Genomic DNA, 23,452 nt, shown 5'->3' on the forward strand with positions numbered 1-23,452 from the left:
TTTGCCACTGACCTGCCTTAAGTATTGTATTCTCAGTGCAGTTTTCAGGAGGCAGTGATAATCATATAATCATAATAGTACATATGCTACGAGTAGGTGATACAAAGTTGCTTCGTGTGTTACAGCAGGTGTATAACAGCAGCACAAGGTAATGATGATGTATGCGCTTGTTAAGGCAGGAGCTGCCAAATACCAGGTAGGGCAGGCAGACTATGCAAGCAGGCACTGGCAGGCAGACACAGTTTGAGATGATGACGTACGAGGGATGGGGTGTGACAAGTGACGTCACCGGGCTGTTTTCTTCGGATTGGTGACGTCGAAGCTGTTCTGCAATTGGAGCAATGACGGACTCTGACTTATGGTAATAAGGGGCGTAACTATATGGAATCAGTGGGAGGAGCTAATTGTGACCATGAGATGACGGGCAGCATCATCTGCCTCCCAGGCAGCAGCGCTCACTGACAGAGGCCTCACTCGCCAGGTGCGCCGCTTCCTATTGCGTCTGCTGCGTTATTCCTGCCCGGCTGAGAGCCGGAAACCCCGTCCGCCGACCACATCCGTACCACCAGCCCCTGTACCTGACACGGGCAGCACGACGCCGAGACAATGCAGGTAAGTTCTATCATATGTATCTCCCTGTCAGGTAAGTGACACAAAGTTGCAGTGATGATAGAGAGTGAGTATGGCTGTGTTACTAGATGCAGTGTACACAGGCACATAGCCGTGTGTGAGGTATACAGGATGGTACATACAGCAGTGTGACAGTAATGGGAGGTGATGAGTTGGAGGGTAGTAATTCCTGTCATATACACTGCACCTGCCCTGTACTTCTGGCATCACACACACTGCTTCCCCTTAGGAGGGTATATGAGTATGTTACTGGGAGAGCAGTCAGCTAGTGGGTGGTAGTGAGAGCAAGAGAGGAGGATACATTGTACAATCCAGAGGTTTATTAGTGGTACTATGTTGCATCTACAGCACCCAACTTCATGTGTACTACCCAATTAGGGCCGGTTCTAGACCTTGTGGAGCTCAGGACGAGAGTTCCCATTGGCGCCCCCCCAATAAAAAAAATAAAATCAGGCAGAAACAAAAGAGGGTGTTTCTCCGAGCGTGCTCCTGAATACGATGTGTAGCTTTGTGACACCCAGCAGAAGGCGGATGCATTGCCATGCGCGATGACGTCACGCACGGCACCACCGGCATTCTAGGAGACTGGAAGTGTTTGGGAACAGCAGCACAGATTGTGAATATGGCACTGCCAGCGTTTGTATGTCATGCTACACAGAGCCTATTCACATTATTCCACACAGTAATACTCTTTATGCACGTTATGGCACACTGTAGAGAGGGATATAGTTATCATACATACAGCCGGCATCCCGGCTGACGAAATCCCGACATCAGAATGCCACTACCCAGCCAGAAGACAGGTGCTGGAATACATGGCATGCCAACGCCGGAATCCCGACAGCCGGGATGCTGATCATAAGTATAGCAGGGCTTGTTAGGTCTTAGCCACGGGGGGGGGGGGGGGGTTAAATTTAGACGTCACAGGGGGGTTAGGTTACGGAAGGGGGAGGTTAGGTTTAGGTATCACCGGGGGGGAGGTTAGGGTTAGACACTAAGGGGGGGTGGGTTAGGTTTAGGCACCAAGGGATGGGGAGGGTTAGCGTTAGGATGCAACAACAGAGAGTTAGGGTTAGGGGCACAATGGAGGATGGTTACCATACTTACCTGACCCTTGTCAGGATCCTGAGCATCGGGATGCTGCTGTCGGTATATTGACAGCAGGCATCCCAACTGCCGGGATTTCATACCAATTCCATAGTAATGCACCTTATAATACATTATGCCACACAGGGTAATGCCCCTTACACAATATGCCAGAGGAATGCCCTGTACACAATATGCCACATACAGTAATGCCCCTTACACAATATGCCACAGAGTAATGACCCTTACATAATATGTCACACAGAGTAATGCCCCTTACAATGTGATATGAATGATCAGATGTACCTACCTTTTTCACAAAATCTGACAGCAGGGGCCAGAGATCAGTCAGGCACAGGCAGGGCCAGGGGTTACAGCAGTATTCACAAATCAGGCTGTTGAACAAGCAGGGACTGGAGGGAGCTGATGAGTGAGTGGAGGTGGTGTGAGTATCCTGCAGTACTACGTGCGCCGTGGCCAGGCATCTAGACCAAGTTCCCTGACATCCTGACACTCACCGGCGCCAAGCTGCTGCTGATCTCCATGTCCCGGTGGGTTGCCTGCCTCTCCCCTGCGTGCTCAGTGACGTTGTTGCAGCCGCCGGCCATGCCTGGCATTCTGGGGCTCCCAAATGGATGTACTTACCACCACCACCTGCTGCTGGGGCTGGGACAAGGCTGACAGATGAATCCGGCTGGTAGTGAGCTGGTGACTATGGTGTAAGGACTCAGGAGTCGGACGCTTCACACCCAACACCAAGCTCTGCTGCTGCCAGCGCTTCTGTTGGCGGTCCGTCCCGCGGTTCCTCTCTCCCCTGCGCTCAGTGACGTCTGCGGCTGCCGCACATAGTATTCTGGGACTCCCAGAATGCCACAGGGGTTCTGCACTGTGGGAAGGGAGGTAAGGGAAGTGGCGGCGAACCGCCGCAGTGGGCTCAGGCAGGCTGTCAGACAGAAGGCAGTAAGATAGCTGTGGCTCCGGCAGGCGGGGAGCGGCATCTGTGGGTGAGCTGTGGCGCCTGCGAGCAAGAAGAGGCAACCGCAGGTCCCTCACTGATGGGGAGGGGACTCGGCGGCGCCCTCTAGGGGCCGGCGCTCCGGGCGACGGCCCTGTTAGCCAGGGCCGGATTGAGGGCCACAAGGGCCTGGAGCTAAAAATGATTAAGGGCCTATTTTGAAAAGCAGATGAGGTGTGACCAGTGCTGTGTGGTGTGGCCAGAGCCACATGGGCATATACACCCGCTATAATCTCAACACCAATGTCTCCGTAAATATGTAAAAGAAAAAAAATATATTTTGTGAAGTAACTAGAAATTCAATTTTACTACTTTCATGGCTGACCATGTGGACAGCAGATAGTCAGTCAACATCATGCTGTCATGATGATGGGCCTATTTTTATTTGGAGGCCTGGAGCTGTAGCTCCATCCGCCCCATTGTTAATCTGGCCCTGCTGTTAGCCCGCCCCTAGAACCGTCCCTGTACCCAATGATACCATCTACCTATCTGTACCCAACACAATTATCTACCTATAAAACTATATATGTGCGGTATATTTATAGTGTTTTAATCTGTCGTGTATTACATAGTTCTAAATTAAGGGTGTTATTATAGAATCTTTGTGGCTGCCCGTCTTCATTTGGAATCGTTATGAAATACTGACAGCTTGGATCCTGGCGGTCAGTATCCCCCGTCCCCAGTGTCACACATGGCTAGAGGATATAAGAGAACAGGCTTATGGGCCCCATACATCAGCGACAGATTGTCACAATTGCTCGATTTCCCCATATGCCGGGGTTGGGGCATCCGTGAAATCCAACATACTGGATTTCCCTGATTTGCCTATCCCGACTAAAATATGAATGGGATTGGCAAATGAAGATTTTCCCCGCGGATCACAAAGATCGGTGGCCGCCGATCAGTAGTTCAGATGGCCATTTCCCTGATCCAACCAGATGTATGGTACCCTTTAGGCTGGGCTTCCCACAGAAGTCACTAATACCAGTGACACCATGTGAAATACAAAAGTGTTTGACATGCAGTGCATAAGCAGCACTTGTATTTGAAATCCAGAGGGCTCAATGGTAAATTCATTGAGTTTCACTTGCATTGAATGCAGAAAATGGGGCTTGCAGTGCAAATGCACTACTCCCAGCCTCCAGTACGAAAGTCATGAGCTATTTACACCTTGTAAAGAACAGGCCCCTGTGTCATCTCATTTTTCTTTATGAAATACCTTTTATATTGAAGGGGATGCGGTCAATATTCCGATCATAGGGATTTTGAAGCTCAGAATGCCGGCACTGGAATCTCAACACTTGTCAGAATCCTGGCACCTTTGGGATCCTGAGCGCCGGAATCCCAAAGGTAAGTAGCGGGGTTGGAGGGAGAGGGTTAGGCACAAAGGTGGTAGGGTTAGGTTTATTAGGTTTAGGGCAAGTGGGGAGGGGGTTTGACCGCCGGGATCCTGAGCGCCGGCATCCTGTACCCATCCCATTTTGAAGACTGTGGATATGAGGTCTTGAACAGTTATGAAATGTCATGTATATTTAACTGAACAAATATATTTTCTTTTGCTGAATGTTCAAGTGTGGCCTATCTTATAGAGTATTAATGTATTATAAGATGGTTCAGGTGACTGATATTTATAATATACTGTGAGTTCTACTTTACAGTACATGAGTTATAACATTTTCATTCTACACAATACAAAAACCATTACGCACCTACTCTTCAATTGTAATTATTAATAGTGCTACTTTATTAACATCTTATACAATGTTATTCTCTAAATATATAATTTCAGGTCACTTCTCTATTAAAATTAGTCATGTCTACTTATGTGCACTTTAAGCATTGTAAAAGGCACCATTATTTCCTTAATTGAAGTTGCATTCCTAACTTTTTATTGTTTTGTTACACTGAACCTTCCTTAATCCAGATTGTAAAACCCAACTACTTCCACTGGCACCTCTGCAACCAGTGATTATGCAAGTAAATCAATCTAGCAAAGCTTGACTATAAACCGCGCTATTGGCCTGATACTGAGAATAACACAATGCCGATGTTTACACAATGGAACGATTATCTGTAAAATGCGCATGCGTTTGAGTTGCACTGCGCATTGCTTCAAAGTACATTACAGTAGCCGGTTGCAGTAACTATTTTCCTGCAGTGTGATTGTCAGTCAGGGAGCAAATTGACACAAATATGAAGTAGAGTATATAATTTGCACCAAATACTGATCAGCATGTTACAGCAAACTATAGATATGGTCTAGCATAATATGTTTACAGATATAGTTAGTATCTTGTACTTAACACAGAATTAATTTGCTTTATACACATGGCAAAGGCATGGCTCTGAATATTTTGCTTGGCATCAGTTATGGCTTATAATATTATAGGCCTACTAAGATATGACTCAGTTATATATTTGATATGCACAGCTTTGTATGTTTGACATCATACCTGGTTCACCATCTTATACCTAGCACTAGATATGACTTGGCCTTGTATGCGTATTACCAAATCTAGGGGGCCCAATTTCACCAATACACACACTGTGGGCCTGATTCAGAGTTGTATGCTAATGCTGCCGCTGCTGTGTATCTGTACACAGAGTATATGTGAAGTTATGTTAATGTCGCAGATGCTGGGATTTGTATTTAGGAGACGCCCAGCGGTGCCATCACGAATCCAAGCAACTCTGTACGCAGCCACTTATGCAGATCTTTCGATAATCTGCCTTCCGAGTGACACTATGGTCATGCAGAATGTCCACTTGAACCGAGACGCCGAAGCCAAGTTTTGCACGTTCGGCATCACAGACGCAGACAGCAACACACCCTGAAAACTTACGCACACCCAGATGGCCAATCGCTAAACTTTGAAAATATTGGCATAGCATACAACTCTGAATCAGGTCCAGTGTCCTCACATCCACCTCTACTTCTCTTCTTCTCACATTCTCCAATTCCCCACATTGGCATTCCACCCACCCCTGACTCCCGTTTCATCTGCATGTTCTTCTCTCTTTCGATATCTGGGCCTGATTCAGACCTGATCGCAAGTGGGTCGATGTTGGCCCAGTGTGCATGTGCACCCGGCTCCGTCGTGTGCATGCGCGAGACCCGGATAGCGACGGCCAAGCCGTCGCTATGGGTCTCATACCAAAGGGGGCGTGCTGTCGATGGTGAGTGACAGCACGCCCCCTTTGGAAGGCGTGCCAGGGGCGTGGTTGCCCAGACGGAGGCGTTCCTATCGGAACGTATACCGCCTGGGCCGGCCCCACTGACATCACAAGTGATGTCAGTGGGAGTGCCTCTGTTAGAGCCGAAAGCACTCCAGGGCTTGCGGCAACGAGACCCTACCACAAGGGTCTCGTCGCAAGCCCGATGGTCGTGATGGTCTTGACCATCGCGACCATCTTTTTGGCCGCTCGCTATAGCTGTGGGTGGTCACCCACAGCTATGTGAGCGGCCAGGAGGCCGCTCTAAAATAAGAGAAGGACGGCCCTGATTCAGAGCGAGCGCTCTGTCAGAGCATCCGGCTCTGAATCAGGGCCTCTGTCCCACCCGTATGTTTACCTCTGTCTCCCTCTTTGTGTTTGTTTCTCCGTTAACAGTTTTGTATGTGTGCCTCAGCCACCTCCATTGTGTGTTCCATTTTGTGTATGTCTATTGCTTTTTTATCTCCTTTTGCAGGTGTTTTCCCTCTGTTCCTTTTATCTCTTTTATCCCTATCCCACCTTTTCCCCCTCCCTCTTCTCACAACTGCTTCCACAACCTACTTTCATCTTGTTCTACACCTAGCAGTATGTTCCCACACATTGATTGTACTAGTAGTAACTATCACACATTGATTGTAACAGCTTTGGCTGCTACATATTTGTTATACGACTAGTTTTCAGTAAGTGCTGGTAGGAGCAGGTTAGCACTAGTTAGCTTAGTAATTATTTTTATTTTTAATATTTTGTTATTTCCATCTTTGCAATCTCCCCCCCCCCCCCCAAGAGTGTCGCTCTAGGTCCACCATGTAAATATGTCCCTCGAGACCCTCTCCTTGTCTGAGGCACCAGGGTTCCCAAATAAGGGTTAGTGAAGCTCTGCACAGGAAAGCAGCAGGGCAGCAAATAAACGGAGGACCGGAGGCATTGGAGGGTAGATACAGGGTGAAGAACGATGGTGGTATGCAGGGGTGAATTGGGAATTTAAAGTGGCCCTGGAAAAAACTATCGAAGTGGCCCTATGTACGCGCGCCTGAAAATGTGGACCCCCCCATTTTAGTCATGCTGGGGGCATGCCCACCGCTCCAGGAGCTGATGGGCATGCCCACAGTCCCTCTCTCCAGTGAATAAGTACAACAAGCGTGTGAATAAGTATTTTCTTACCTATATGATTTTTCTGTATTGGGGAACCTCTGAAGAAATTGGTCCTCCCTGGAGAGGTAGTGTATTGAGTCGGTATTCACTATTCAAGCAGGAGATCACACGGTCTGGAAGCCGCCTCCTGATTGTGTCGCAATAAAGCCAATGTTCTCATCATACAACATAGGTTCAGCCAGATAGTAACAAGTTTTGGGGCAGGACAAAATGTGAGTTTCCCATATCAAACAATTTTATATTAATAAAAGATATTTGCTCATTTGGTACCATTTGCATCGTAATATGGTTTCATTAGAATTGTTGTCTTACTGATGATTACTGTCCCCTAGTCTTTTCTTCTAATAGTACCAGCAGTCCTACCATCCTCTGTGTGTGTCTCCAGCCCATCACCCCCTTATGTGTCTTTCCAGCACCACCCCCTGCTTCTCTCAGCACCATCCTTCTGTGTCTCCCCAATGCCATCATCCTGTCTCATCAGCACCATCCTCCAGCCCTAGCACACAATAGCCCTCCTCCCCCACAAATCTACTATCATCTCTCCTTAGCACAAAATTACCCCACCCCACATACAGATAATCATCTTCCCCTAGTATAGCACACCCCCACCCTTCCCACTTAGACAGATCATCATCTCCCCCTTAGCACAGCAGACCCCCCTCCACCTCAGACAGATCTCCTCTAGTACAGAATAGCCTCCCTCAGACAGATCATCTCCTCCCCCGATCCCCTAGTGCAGCAGATCCCCCTCCCTTTGACAGATCATCATCTCCCCTTAGAACAGAATAACCGCCCCCCACCACCGGACCCTCCTCTCAGATCATCATTATGCTCATTATCCCCTCCCCTCAATAGGTTCAACATTATAAATGCTAAAAGAACAAATGCCAAGGACCAGAATATATTCTTCACAGCTAATTCAAAATAGCATGCACTATAAATTAAATTGAGTAGAAAAAAAATAACGAGCAGGGCAGAATACTTGTGGTGCCATATAAATAAAGGAGAATAATAATAATAATAATAATAAAATAAAAATAAAGTCGGCCAGAGCACTCTCCTAAGCCACTTTTTCTAAACTCATAAAAAGAGGTCAATTAGAACTTCAAAACAAATAACTGTGTACAGCAGTTAGACTATATTCTAGGGACAGTGGCGGGCCCTGGTACAAAAATATGCTACTCCCCACCCCAAGATTACAATATGCCACAAAGCAGTGGATGACAGGGAGAGGTAGAGGGTGATAGGGAGAAGCAGTGGGTGACAGAGGGAGGTAGAGGGTGATGGGCAGTGGGTAGCAGCTTGGTATACGGTTATCTCTGGAAAGTTTGGGTGCACTTTTATTCAGTATATAACTGTTTCAATAAATAAAAGTGAATTTTGAAAGGGCAAAACATATTCTAAAGGGGCCTATCCATTAGCAGATAGATTTGAACGATGAACTATTTATTGTTCAGTCGTTCAATTTATCTGCTAATGGTTAGGCTCTGAATGATAAAAATGCGCACTCCCGCGGCCGACAAACTTGGTCTTTTGTCTCTCCAACATGTTGGTCAATTATCGTTTATCACTGACAGATATTAGAAAAAAAAATCCACTCCCAGAATGATGTCATGCAATATCGTTCGTCGTTTGCAAAAATCTGTCATGTACATGACAGATATCTGTCACAGTAGCCCCAGGAATTTTCAAAAGATAAATCTTTTGTCTTTCAGAAAGATCTGCTAATGGATAGGCCCCTTAATTTATAGCTTGGGCTAGTGCATAGAATCAAAACATAATGCATAAAAAAATTTAAATTAGCAACAACTATTAAAGTATTACTAGCACTCATAGTACCCTTTGGTTAGGTATAATAAGTTACCATAACACTATTATTCTAGAGCCAACATATGCATCCCCCTTTTGTATATACAACTCTGTGTACACAGCCTCTGCCGCTTGGTGTGACCCTTCTCCTCCTCCCGTGCCGCCAGCCTGAGGGCACACTCCAATACCGCTTGGCATACATAAACACTATATTTGTGCCCTGCATATCCATAGTGCACACACCATGTTACACCACTGTCAGCAGCTCTACCATTCCAGACTGTACCACTGCCAAGGTCTTCCTGAATCCTGGGCTGAGTTTACAAGGCACTGCAGCCAGCCCTATTGTCTCCTCTCCTCTCTGCCCCCTCCCCAGGCTGTGAAATTAAACTTTAACTTCACAGCATGGGGAAGGGACAGAGTGGAGAGGCGACGATCAGGTTGGCGGCCCTCAGGCCCGCAACTTACCCTGCCTGTCGCCGCCTGACCAGTGTTGCAGTACACTCTCTTCCTCACTGGTGCATCCTCAGTATGCTCTGGGCATTGATATAATCACTGGCGATTGTGGCCCCACCCCCGTGTGACATCACATGGATGGGGGGTGGCCTGCACAGGCCCCACAAATAATGTTATATATATCAAAATGGCCTTCGGCAGAAAAAGGTTCCCCACCCCTGCTCTAGGTCAAGGACTTGACAGATTGCTTTAAACCACAGGTTCTCAAACTCTGTTCTCAGAACCCCACATGGTGCATGTTTTCCAGGTCTCCTCACAATCACAAGTTAAATAATTAGCTTCACCTGTGGATCTTTCAAAATGTGTCAGTGAGTAATGAATACACCTGTGCACCTGCTGGGTGACCTGCAAAACGTGACCTGTGTGGGGTCCTGAGGACCGAGTTTGAGAACCACTGCTTTAAGCAAATCCTCCACTCCCTAGACACCAAATCCTTCCAGTCCTCTACCTCGAAATCTTCTTCTTTTTTCCTTCCTCATCTGAGGAAATATCAGATTTTGATAAACAAGACACTTGTCCCAAAAATTGTCACTTGTGTGACTTGGGCCTGGCTGAGGATAATAATTTCTCTAGTGAAGAGGATGTCCTTTCTAAACCTAAAACTGTCCTTATCCAATGATTTGGCCCAGGATAGAACCTCCATAGGCCCCAAAGCCCTGGACCCACCTGGAGAATAATAGTTTACCAGGATAGGACCTTGTTCTACATTGGCTACACTCTGTTGCGAATCACACTTATTCTAAGTGGGTACAAAATTAGATAATTCTACTTTTATAACCGAAGATATGGAAAGGGCAAAAGACCTGACCCAGGCTGGTTTCTCCACAGAACCGGCCGAGGTCTCTGCAACCAGTCACGGACCAAGTGCCTCCTCAGAAGTAGGACATCAAGCATGTGTGTCCCCAGAAGGTAATTTAGCCTGTTATCAGCAGATTCTCTTTTCAGCTGTAGGACTATACCAATAATCATCTGATTGAACCTCCTTGTTCAGCTGACGTCGTACCTCAGCATGTTACCCTTTTGAATAATGGTAGGCCCAGAGTGAGTCTACTCCAATTCTTCAACCCTTTTGTTGGGGTGAAAGAAGAGCCGGTGGCCATTAACACAGCCATCCCCATTTTGTCTAGTCAGGGTGGACTGGTCTGGAACTTGCTTCCTGGTTTGCAGCTGACGTCATCTGTAATAGCTGTTTTTGCTCTGAGAACGTGCCCACACAGTGTCTCTTACAGCTTTGACCGGACACAGCTGAGAGGAGTTCTATGGATGCTAGTGCAGCATTCCACCAGGGGCGGATTGGCCCTTATCTTCAGCAGGAAAAATCCCGGTGTGCCGATTGCCTTGTGGGGCAGCTTCTCAATTGTGGCCCCGCCCCCTGAATTGCGTCACCCGGCTGTTAGTTCTTTATTATTATTGTCACTGTCAGCTGCCCGCGGCCCGCCTGAGAAGAGGCTTTCCCATTAAACTCCACCCAGAGGGCCGAGGGCCATTTTGATATATAACATTATTTGCGGTCCCTGTGCAGGCCACGCCCCCTCCATGTGATGTCAAACGGGGGTGAGGCCACAATCGCCAGTGATTACATCAATGCTGAGGATGCTCCAAGGAGCTGTAAGGGCAGCGGTGTGACTGTCTGAAGCATCCTAAGGATACCCCAGGTTGCACTGCTGCATAGATTCTGGCTGCAGGGTGCCAGATGAGGCAAGCACAAAAAGCTCAGAGGGCCAGACCAAACTATTCCGGGGGCCTTATACGAGGTTCCCCATCCCTGACCTTGAGGATGGTGATAATCAGGAAAATGTATCCAATGATTTTTCCGGAATTATTTTTTTTTTTTCAAAGAAAATGTTCATTGTTTTTCCTTACTCTTTGCAATTTAGGGCCGTATTCAATTAGCGGTGAAAATGGCCGTTTTTCGACTAAAAAAGGCGATCTTTTCGCCAAAAATCAGGTGAAAATGCAATTGGCGAAAATAAACTGGAGATAAGTTTTCTCCATTCCAGACCAGGCGAAAACAAATGCAAAATCCCTATTTTTGGCTAAAAATGTGGGGATTTCTTTCAGAACCCTTTGGGATGCCCCCCCCTAATGATAAATGACCCAAAACAATTTCATAAGTTGCGTACTTTGGTGAAAAACGACCGCGCAAATTTTGGGTAAAAAAGCTAATTGAAAGCAGGGCCCTTTTATAGCAGAACTATGGGCAAATCTGTGAAAAAAAAAAAAAAAAGTTGCAGGCAGCACAAGATGTTCTCCCATGTACCCTATTTCAGATAATTATATTGTATATACAGCAGGGATTCCCAACCACGGTCCTCAAGGCACACTAACAGTCCAGGTTTTAAGGATAGCCATACTTGAGCACAAGCAACTTAATTAGTACCTCAGTTATTTTGATTAGACCATCTGTGCTTTAGCATGGATATCGCCAAAACCAGGACTGTTAGTGTGCCTTGAGGACCGAGGTTGGGAATCACTGATATAGAGAATAGTCACCTAGAGTAGATGTTTCTATGGCAAGATTATCTAAGGCTACGGCTCTCCCTTTTCCTGCTGAAACCGCTGTAAAAGATAGCTCTGACCATAAATGTGAGTGTTTTGAAATCCATTTAGCAGCTGGTTTAGCTTTAAGACCTAGTATGGCCTCACCCTGAGTAGCGTAGTCTATGCAGAAGTGGATCGACCTTTTGATAGAAGGGATCCAGTCAAACAGTTCTAGGTCCCAATTGTTGTCTAGGAAGAGCAACTCAAAGTGGGAGCAGATTGTTTGGGAAAAGCCGCTTTTAGATACATTTTTGGCTCAGTCAAAAATTTCAGGTCTAGCAGTGGTGGCTAGATGAGTATTGTGGTTAAAATCATGGGATGCAGATAGTGTTCCGGTGCTGGACCTAGAAAGGGGCACTCCTGTGCGTGCCCGAAAAGGAGATATGGACACAAGAAAAGGGGTGTCTTTAAGTTAAGACATGCCCTTTTTCATTACTCTTAGGGGCGTGCCCAGCACTTACAGACATGGCGTGCTGTCCCAAAGTTCTCCTGTGTCAGTGAATATTCACCGGCGGTGACCGCTGTATCGCTATTTTTCCCACCCGCAGGACACTGCAGACCCCTCGGTGGGGATGGCAACCGGTAGGTTGTTTTAGCAGGGCGCCATCAAAAGGGCAGTACGCATTCTGCCTTTTTTAAATCAGGCAGGGCGCGGTGATTAGTCAGTATGACGAGAAGTTTCTAGGTGCCCGTTTGCTGTCATTCAAGGACCAATGAAGGATATCTTCCTCGGACAAGTGTGTAACATATTATAGAAAAGGGTTACTACCGGAACGTTTCTTTGCAGCAAATTGCGTGTACCCCCAATATTTCTGTGTATGCTGTCATTCATAGGCCTAGCAGTTCGGCCCTGCAGCACAGCCGATGCTGACAACTGAAAGATATATCTACATGTGTGTATGGGAAATCTACCAACTGCCCGTACACTTGCTGCAGGGACTGCCGACATTGACATCTCAACTGGGTAGGAAAATTTAAATGCCTGTCCAGTTGTGATGTCAGTCCAAACATATTGAGCGGCTGATTGGGAAGCTATACAAATTTACCAATCTGCTGCTCGGACGGCGGATTGGTCCGCTGACCGATCCATCGTAATAACGTGTACCCAGCTTTAGAGCCAATGACTAATATCTAAATGGGTCTTCAACCTTTGGCCTTCCAGCTGCTGTGGAACTATACATTCCAGCATGCCCTGCCACCATTTTGATATAACAGAATGCTAAAACTGTGGCAGGGCATCCTGGGATCTGTAGTTCCACAGCAACTGGAGCGCCAAAGGTTGAAGACCCACCCTACATACAGAGCAAAATACATAAATAGCATTGTTTGTTCAAGCAGTCCCGTAATTAAGGATTTTTTTTTTGTAAAATTAGACCAATTTTTAGACCACTTATTATTTGGATAAACTGAAACCATTTTCAACAGTAACTTTTGGAGCTGGCTTCTAGATTTTGCACAAATGCATTAAGGAATAAGGTCTGATGTTTTAGATGATTTATTAATTTTACAAAGGCTATTTACTTAATGGCCCATGTGTAATAGGCTGTGGTTTCCTGTTCAAGTGTGATTTCAGTGAGGTCGCCGCTAGATTTAAAGAGCCAATTTGTTTTAAAGCAAAAAAACTGATTTTGTTTTAAAACTAATTGGTAGTTTAAATCTAGTGGTTACCTTGCTGAAATCGCGTTGGAACCAGGAAATTGCAGCCTATGGTGAAAGTTGTCAACGGGCTCTAATTTCCCGGTTACATATTTTATGGAGGTGTTTCTGGATTTTATATATTTCAATACTAACCACTGCACATTATAATTCTTGTTATTGTTTGCACAAGATGTATTTCTAATGATCTAATTTTGGGTTTGCGCAGGGCTTTATAAGTTAATTACGAGTATTTTCAAGAGAATGTCATTACAGCTACTGTATATTCACAGAACATGCAGGAAGGAGGAATATAGTGCACATGCTTAAGCCTGGTACACACTAGACGATGTGTGTACCCAGTGAAGGCACGATATATCGGGAGGTCCGTACACATTGCATGATCTCGTGTACGGCCACAAACTAATGGTACCAAAGGGAGTAGTAAATTGAAAATCTATATCAATCACCAAATTCTGTTACCTTGCTGCTATGGAGGCAAAACCCGGGTGGTTTTTTTCCAATCCCGGGATTCAGGATTGTAAAAAAGCTCAATCCCAGGATTGATTTAGTTAATGGGGCGGGCAAGGCTGAAGGGGCGAGCTGCGCAGCGTGACCCCTGACATCATGTCACGCCGCGCACAGCTGGGGCAGCGCTGAACACCTGCAGCACTTGCTCAGGCGATGCTCTGCTGCACTGGCCCCCAGCTGTAAGGCATATAAAAATACTAATTAATGAGTGAAAACATTAGTCCCAAAATCATAAAATCCAATCTCGGCATTGAAATCTCGCCAGTTTAGGCCCAAATCCTGGGATCGGGATCGGTGGGATCCCGGGATTTGGGCCTTAAATTGGAGGGACCCCCTTCCTTGTAAGCATGTGATGTCAGGATCTCTTCTACAGGACTGTTATAGTACATGAGCAAATGACCTGGGCTTGGATTGGAAATATTTTCGACACCTTCTTATGTCACAGTAATATGTGAGACTTCATTAAAAGGTTCACATTATAAGAAAACAACAAAATTTACCGGATGATGTAAAAGTCAGTTTCTAATATTTTCTTGTATAAAAAATACATCAGCTCTAACATTAGAACTAACCAGGGCTGGCTTTAGGTCTACACCCGCCCTGTGAGAGAAAAATACAGAATGGCCCCACAAGAAAAAAATTAATCACACACATTGGTGCCTACAGTAAAAAAATAAAACCCAAATCCATGGCCCTCACAGGTGTGGCTGACTATTGCCGCAGGTCATTAGTCTTAGCATCTGTGGCAAAAGCACTATGCCTCCTATGGGATGGTGCCCCTGTGTGGCCGCTTGCTAGAATGACCCTCGAGCAGGTCCTCTATCTAGGCTATCGGTATGATTTACCGATGGCCGGCGATTCTAATCCTATCAGCGGCAGCCCAGCAGAGGTGAAAATCCTGATCGTTCTTTTTGGTAAGTATCGCTAACCTAATCCCCCCCCCCCTCCTTACCCTAACACTCCTTTAGGGGTGCCTAACCTAACCTCCCCCTTCCCTGCAGCCTAACCCTAAGTCTCCCGGGTGGGGTACTTAACCCTAACCTCTTCCCTGGGATGCCTAACCCTAAGTCCCCCCGGGAGCCCCTAACCCCCACCTCCCCACGCGGCTGTCCGCACCCAGCTTACCTTCGATCGGTATGCTGGCTGTCGGGCTCTCGGCATAGGTCTAATGACAGGCATTGGGATTTCGACGCCTGTCAATAGTACCTTGCCGGGATTAGACAGTTGGGAAGCCGGCGGTCGGGATTTCGTCCGTCGCTTCCCCTATCTAGACCTTATGTTAGCAAAACCAGAAATCTAACTTGAGTTCTAACCTTAGTCCTAATAGAAGTCCTTCTGTCTCTAATCCTCAAAGTGATATCTATAAGCAGGTTTTTTTTTCCCCTTTTTAAAACTTGAGGGGAAACAAAGAGGCTTTGGGACCAACTTATTCTTTATTTTATCCAGATGCACTATTTTTTTTTTCTTAAACAATACAAAAACCCAAGTTCTTAAACACAAAAAGAAACAGAAAACATATTACACAAAAAGCACAACAATGTGTTCAGTAATAGAATACAGAATACATTACAATTCAGATAAACAAGAAATAACAAAGTATAGGCAACCAATACAAAGCCAAATATAAACAGTCTTTTAATGAGGAAATTCAATTAAAACTACTTCAAAATGCACCTCTAACACACACCTGCAATCTTAAAAACACCTGCCCCATCCATACAGCACCCTCCTATACCTGTCCCACATCACTGAGCCCATTTTCCTGCACTTGACTTTCTTTGGTGCAATGTCATTATTTTAAAAACTTCTTCTTCTTTTTGCCTACTTAGCAGTGGCGGCTCCGGAGGTGGGGCTGCAGAGCAGTCCAAAACTCAAATAGGGGAGCCACACCAACTGCCACCCCAAATGCTCCCAAACATCGCCGACCGGGACTCACTGGCAGTTGGTCTGGCTCCCATATTTGAATTTTGAACTGCGCTGCAACCCCACCTCTGGAGCCGCCACTGCTAATTAGTCATTAAGGAAGGTGTTCTAGTGGTTCTGAACCAAGTCCTGACATTTTTAGCCACAAATAGGGGCTTTGTACAACTTTTCACTTAGGAGGTGGTGAAAACTTTTCAGCATGAATGGTATGGACAATTCGCAGCTGCGAAAACTGCGGCTAATAGGAAAGCGCGATAAGTACAAATTTGCTTGATTTGCTGTTTTTCGTGAAAAAAATGGCTTATTGTATCTATCTAGTTTAATTTCCCCCTATGTGGTATAAATCTGATATAATAACAGACACAACTGCTATACATAAAACAAATGAGAAGTGAGGTACACCCAGAGAAAACTAGAGTATACTTGGCACGTTTCCCAGCATCCGGCCGCTTCCTCAAGCAGTAAGAAGTGAATGATGGGAAGCGCGTCCAGTATACTATTAGAAGTGCGCTCTTATGCTTTATTTTTTGGATTACTTTTACTTTATGCCTGATATGAAGGATGAGTTCAATATCCACAGGAACGAAAAGACAACAGGCAAAGTAAATAGTGCAGCAAAATGGTGAAAGTGATGGAGCAGTAAGCAATACTTAGGCAATAGGAATGCTGGGCTCTGTAGTGCAGCGGGTAACTGTTATATTCCAGATGAACTTCTGATGCCAAAGTCCACAGCAATCCACAGGCACAGCGGGGATCTGGCAGGAGTCCAAGAAATGACCTGAAAGCAACATTGCACAGACACTGAGACACAGCTAGTAACAGGCTTTATACTAGAGGTCTGTGATCCATAGGAAGTTTAAGAACATGTGACCCAAATGGAATCAGGTTTGAAATAATGAGCAATCTAGGAATCCCACAACCTGACGACACTTGGGAAACAAACTATCACTTTAACATTCTATTCCCTGAATGAGAAGCATGCCAGCAAGCAGGATAGCTCCTCCAACGACCACAATGCAACTTTGGCAAAAGTAGTCTATCTTTATGTACTGAAATAGTCACAGTCCTGAGAGTGGCTGCTAGGAGGCTAGGTTGCTGCTCTTGTGGGTTTGGAGCCACTTCCCGGCCTTGAGAGGCACAGAGATGCTGTCAGTCTATTGTGGTGCCAGTCGCAAGCCAGTCAGTGAGCTCCAGTTGGTTCGCGAGCGGTGCCACATTACAATGACGGCAGTAATGACAGTTCCCCAGTGCGTGGCAGCCCCGTCCCGAGCCACCCCGAGCTTACCCACCACACGGCCCTGGCAGGTAAAAGAAGGGAGATAGGGCCTTACTGTGGCTTAATGTAAAAGAGGCCTTACTGTGGCAGAATGTGTTGTAAGGGGCCTTACTGTGTCACAAAACCACACACCCTTTTTGTCCTCTGTTGTATTTTTTTTTTGGGTGTGCCAAATTATGGCCTTGCCCCGGGTGACAAAAATCCTAGTTTCATCCCTGCTTGCCCTCTTCCACTGGAGAATCTGTCTTTTTATATCCATTTACCTTTAAGGGTCTGGGAAACCCTGTTTTCTCTTTAGGCTGCAGTTATAGGGTAACCTCTTATGCCACTCGATCCTATTTATTTTATGAAAATATCATCTGAATACAGTTTCTATCAGCTCAATACCATAAATCCACGGATGACAGATGTGCGGATGGCACAGACTAACTGCGCAATGGTGACAAGGAATAAGGAGGGAGAGCGTGGACAGCCCTGCCTAGTGCCCCTACTCAAAGAAAAGGAGTCTGTTACAGATCCATTGATATTAGCTCTGCCGCTGGCCAGAATTACAAAAATTGGATCCAGCCTATAAACCAGTCACCCACCCCAAAGCAGGAAAGTACAGCCCACAAATAAGACCATTCCACCGAGACATATGTTTGAGCAGGATCAAGAGATCAAGAGATAAGACCAAAGCATCCTCCACACCATCATGCGTGAGTGCAAATAACAAAACAAACACATTAAGTTAATTGTAGTTGATTTTATCTGGCATAAAGCAAGTTTGATCTGGGTGGATAATATCTACCACAACTTTATTAAAACACAAAGCAAGAATCTTTGCCAATATTTTAATATGTGGTGACAATTGGGAAATCAACCAATAGAAGTCTGGGTAGGCCGGATCTTTACCGGGTTTGGGAGAAGTCCACTAATATTTTAATTTCAATAGTATAACCCCAACTATCCAGATTAAACTGCTAGAAGGTATTGCTCGCTTATCTACAAATGTTGCATTGTTGTGCTGGGGTGTTTTGGGGTTATGGGGCATCCTATTGCTTCAGAAGTGTTTCATCCTACCTCATGCGACGTGACCACACAACTTTATAATCGGCACATCCTTTGGATATATTGTGCAAGGCTCCTGACTCCAGTTAATCCCTGCACCAGCATCCATTCCGAGTGTAAGTATTGGGGTTAGGCTGCGGGTGGGGGGAGGGGGGGTTAGGTTTAGGCTACGGGTAGGGTGGGTTAGGTTTAGGGTTGGTATACTTACCTGCAAGTGTCTCTATCCTAACCCTGTCGGGATACCGGCATCAGGATTCTGTGCATCGGGATCCTGAGCACCAGCATCCTGCATCCAACCCCAATCATCAGTATATATTTAAAGTACTAGTTGACATGCAAAAGAAGCACTGCTGTTTTCACTTCATTAAGTCAGGCAATCACCGTTGTTTACCATGTGCCTGTTACATATCTCTTCCTGTTATGTCTGATTGTCATGTTTTCTTATGCAGAGTTATATTTGGCTTGTATGAGCACACATTGTTTTCTGTTAGAAATGGAACAAAAGTATTGTGGTCTATGGAATTTCCTATCTATCTGTATCTGTTTATTAAGGATATCTAAGAAACCACTTATTACATAAAATCAACAGAGATTAACTGATAAATATGACATTGGGATTAAGGGCTTGCTGTAGAGTAAGATGGAAATTGGATGTATATGCTTCCGTACTGCATGCATGGAAAACAATGTACATATTCACTTGTATGTATAGTTATATGCATCTTTTAATGCACTTGCCCCCATCGGTATGCTTGGTTTGCTTGAACTAGTTATTGTCATTAGTGCACACTTGCACTTGTATTTCCAGGGGTATCTTTTGCAATTAGTAAAGGACGTGTTTACATTTACAAACTTTCAGTTCAAGTCACCCTTAGGGTCTCCTTCATTTTTTTTAAGGCACCCCCTAAGCCAAATTAATTACCAGTAATACTGCCCTTATGTAGTGCTCCCAGTAGTAGTGCCCATTATTCAATGCCCTCAGTAGTAGTGTCCCTTATGCAATGCCCCCTGTAGTAGTGCCTGTTATGCAATTCCCACTATGGTAGTGCCCCTTATTCAATGTCCCCTGTAGTACTGCCCTTTATGTAGTGCCCCTTATTTAAAATCCCCTGTAGTTTTGCCAATTATGCAGTACCCCTTGTAGTAGTGCCTCTTAGGCAGTGCCCGCACTAGTAGCCCACACACCCCTGTGCAGAACTTGGCTGACTGAAGTTCACACTGGGGACCGCTCCTATTGCTGTCACTCCCACAGCGCTGACTGGATCAAGCTGGATCCAGCAGGTGCGCAGGATCCTCACAAGTTCCCAGTGATGTATTGCACGGGGCCACGGGTGACGTCATGACATCACCCGCTCCCCCGAGCACTGCATCACTGGGAATACTGAAGCGATCAGAGGCTTCCTTAGCCTCTGATAGCCTCGGAGCCAGTTTCTGTAGGAACGTTGATCGCGATCTACCGGCGGGAGCTACCGGTAGATCGTAATCAACGTTTTGGCCAGGCCAGTGGAAAAACAAAAGAAACCAGCAGCTTCCCTTTAGCCGTGGCACCTCGGTGACAGCGCCGTGGCGCGCAGTTTGGGAACCACTGGACTAGGTCATATTTCTCTGCATCAGCAGAGGACAAATCAGCACAGGCTTTCTGAGCCTCACCAGTGAGATAGGGGGCAAGTTTACTAGCCCAAGTATCTGCTGGCCACTTTAAGCGCTGTGCCCTCTCAAATATTAACAAATACGCCTCTGGGTCATCTGAGGCAAACATTTTCTTTAGATGCCCAACACCTGTTGTGCCCATTGATTGGGTCACTAATTGTAACATTTGCTCCTTTTGTCTTTTGATGGGAGGCTAGTAAGTTTACTATAGTACGAAAGACTTCCTCCATTTTTATAGTGGGAGGTGTATGAACAAGTGTAGGTGCTTATGCCTAAAACTGCGAGTGCCAAGCAGCACTGCAGGAGGTCTCTCTGCAGACCTCCGGAGCCGGACAGTTTGCGGCCAGTGACCTTGGAGGCTCCCACCCTGAGCGGAGGCATCGGCCACACCACCCTCCCTACGGCCCTGTGTGTGTGTATGAGATATATATATATATATATATATATATATGTGCATCATTCTTTAAACTGTTTTAATATTTAGAAGGTACTGCAGCTTGAGTTTAACAGTTTCAGGGCTCCATTCAACAATAAGATAACTCCTTTAGAGAGTGCTTATGTCTAACTTACTGCTGTCTGTCACTGAATTTACAACGCCATCTATAAATGACGTTAGCAGTATAGTTCCCATTGATAGCAATGGGGACCCAGCAAACTAATAAACTCAAGCTGCAGTACCTTCTAAATATTAAAACAGTGAGTTAATTACCTGAACCCCAAATGGCCCTACCCTGGAACAATAGCTACCCAATAAAACCAACCCCGTCTAAATTCGCCCTCTACCCTGAGTTATGCCTTCCCAAATATCCCCCATAGAGAACAGCAGAGAAGTGGTCCTAACTGAGAGTGTCAGAAAAAACTGACAGTTGGAACTTTATATTACTCCCAAATTATAATTTTTTATTATTTGGCATGCAGCACCGAGCCACAGTTCTACCGGCCCGAGCCAAATTTCAGCTCTGTACCTCCAATAGCTTTTGAGGTGTAGCCCTTAAACACCATGCCCTTCTCCTCCCCCCCCCCTCCGGAATTCTTTATGGAGATTTCCGTTTTTTTTCGATTCAGCCTTAATATAAGGGCACCACTGTACAAATATATATCAAGAGGGACTTGATTTTGGATCTTCAGTGTTACCTTAGTAGTGACTAATGGAATTCCAGTTTTTTGATTTGCAAAAGACTTGGATTCTCAACCATGTTGTGCTATTTCCATTTTTCTCTACGACATTCTAGATAACCGCATGCTGGAAAAAGAGCCATCCCCTCACTTGACAATGGTTTGTTATTGCACGTGGCAAACATACCAAATGGAATATATAGCTAGCATGCTGAGAAAATCCCCTGCTACCTTTTTATTTAAGTTTAGCCTCCCAGATCTTCCAACTGCAACCAGGTTATATCTTAACCAGTAATATAGAAACTTCCTTAGGGTGTCCTTCATCTATCCATTCACCTGTACTAGCTCTGAATATTCTGCCCTAGAAACCACCCATCCTCATTCCCATCGTATCTGCTCCATCTTTTATTTTTGCTTATTTTCTCTTGGAGCTTATGCTCTTTACATTTCCTTAATTTTGTAGGAAAGGCAAGAGAAAAAAGTACTTATGCTGGCCATACACCTACATGATGAGTGCCGATGCGACTCACCGTGCCGTTTTCCCTTCAACTCTCTGCCGTACATTTCCGTGCTAATTTCACACGATTTGCACATGATCCGTCGTATGATCACGCGTCACTATACGACGGATCGTAATGCGATTGATCGTGTGCCGCAACATAAAAACATGTGATCATGCGATAGATTGGGCCTAAATTTAAATAGAGGGCTGTGCTTCACCAGGGGGTTGCTGGGATTGACTGGGGGGTATAAATACCTCCTCCGCTCGCTGTTTGCAGTGGGCGTTGGCAGGAAATTGTCAATAAAATAACGCCGCTCGCACGTTCTGACGCACGATGCATCGCATGCTGAAATAAACTGGATGATCAGCATACGAACACGACGGATAAGATGGACTGCACATCTGATCGCACGATAAATTTTGACGGCTGCGTGAGCGCACATCGAATCGTATCCTACCTTAAAAAAAAAACAAAAAAAACATCCCACACGTTTCATCGTACAGCGCATTGAAAATCGGGTAATCGCGTAGGTGTTTGGCCAGCTTAAGTTGGGGCACTCAACCTACCGAAATTAAACTATAAAACTTGGCTTTCAATAATATACGTTGAAACACATCCATAGTAGAATGCTGTAGCAAGAAGTCAATATTCAAAAAATCTTACTCCAACAATAGGAATAAAAATGTAATAAATTATGAATGGCAGACATTGATCCTGCTACTTATTTACATAGAGAGTGGGTATCAGTAGTCTGAGTTGCAATAATCTCAGATCCAAAGCAATCATGTGAAATCTTTGGTGATGTCTCAATAACCAAAGCATGGTGAAAATATATATAATTATTCAATTTAAGTGGGAGACAAATCCCAAAATAAAGTTGATGCAGAACACAACTCAGACAAAAATGCTAAGTAAATCACACTGTAGAATCTATGGGGTATATTTACTAAAGTGCGAGTTTGTAGATTAGAAGTGGAGATGTTGCCCATAGCAACCAAAGAGTCCTCACAATTAAGAAAAAATGCAACACATGTATGCAAAAAGTGAGATTGACACAATGATCTCTTTCTAATATGTGTGTTAATTCCTGTACCAATTAAATGGTATTGCCCATAGGTACATAAAGAATCCACACAAAATTTTAAAAAAGCAACACACATGCATATACATAAAGAATCCACACAATTTAAACAAAAAAAGCAACACCTATGTATGCAAATAGTGAGTGCAGATACTTTAACCAATTGATATCTTTCTAATAAAGTGCATATGCATGTGTTCATTTTTATAATAATTAATGGCATTGCCAGTGGGTACACAAAGAATCTACAAATAATTTAGAAAAAATATTTTATGGTGTAAATTGCTGCTGCACACCATGGGCCTGATTCAGACTTGGGAATAGAGTGAGAGATCTCTCTCAACTGATCATCTTGGTGAAACCATGCTGCACTGCAGGTGGGGCAGATTTAAAATGTGCAGAGAGATTTAGATTTGGGAGGAGTGTTTGAAAACTGACATCTAAATTGTACAGTAATAATAAAGCTGTGCAGTATTTGTGGGCTACATGTAAAATCAGCCAGTGTTTACCCTACATGCAACAAAAGTATGTATTTACACCCCTTGCATTGCAACATGGTTTGTTCAGGTTCACAGTTGAGAGAGTTATCTCTCTCTATTCCCATCTCTGAATCAGGCCCCATGTGTTACCAGTGAATGGTGTGTGTGAGCAGATCTCTCGCCCTTACCTGATGGTTAGAAGAAAGGAAACTGACTTCTGGTTTTGTGGAGATGTGGGATGTAGTC

At 45.1% G+C, this 23,452-nt stretch overlaps 1 protein-coding gene across 2 annotated transcripts in view; it reads left to right on the forward strand.

The window, feature by feature from the left end:
- Positions 1-404: 404 nt before the first annotated feature.
- Positions 405-23,452, forward strand: part of CUL1 (cullin 1) — a 132,629-nt gene continuing 109,581 nt past the window's right edge. For both annotated transcript variants that reach the window (XM_088474257.1, XM_088474254.1), the window contains exon 1: positions 405-612. The gene's annotated coding sequence lies outside the window, so the exon portion shown is untranslated. The remainder of the gene's footprint in view (positions 613-23,452) is intronic.

The sequence above is a fragment of the Taudactylus pleione genome, unplaced genomic scaffold (genome assembly GCF_031769625.1).
Source record: "Taudactylus pleione unplaced genomic scaffold, aTauple2 ptg000150l, whole genome shotgun sequence".
Lineage (NCBI taxonomy): Eukaryota > Metazoa > Chordata > Amphibia > Anura > Myobatrachidae > Taudactylus > Taudactylus pleione.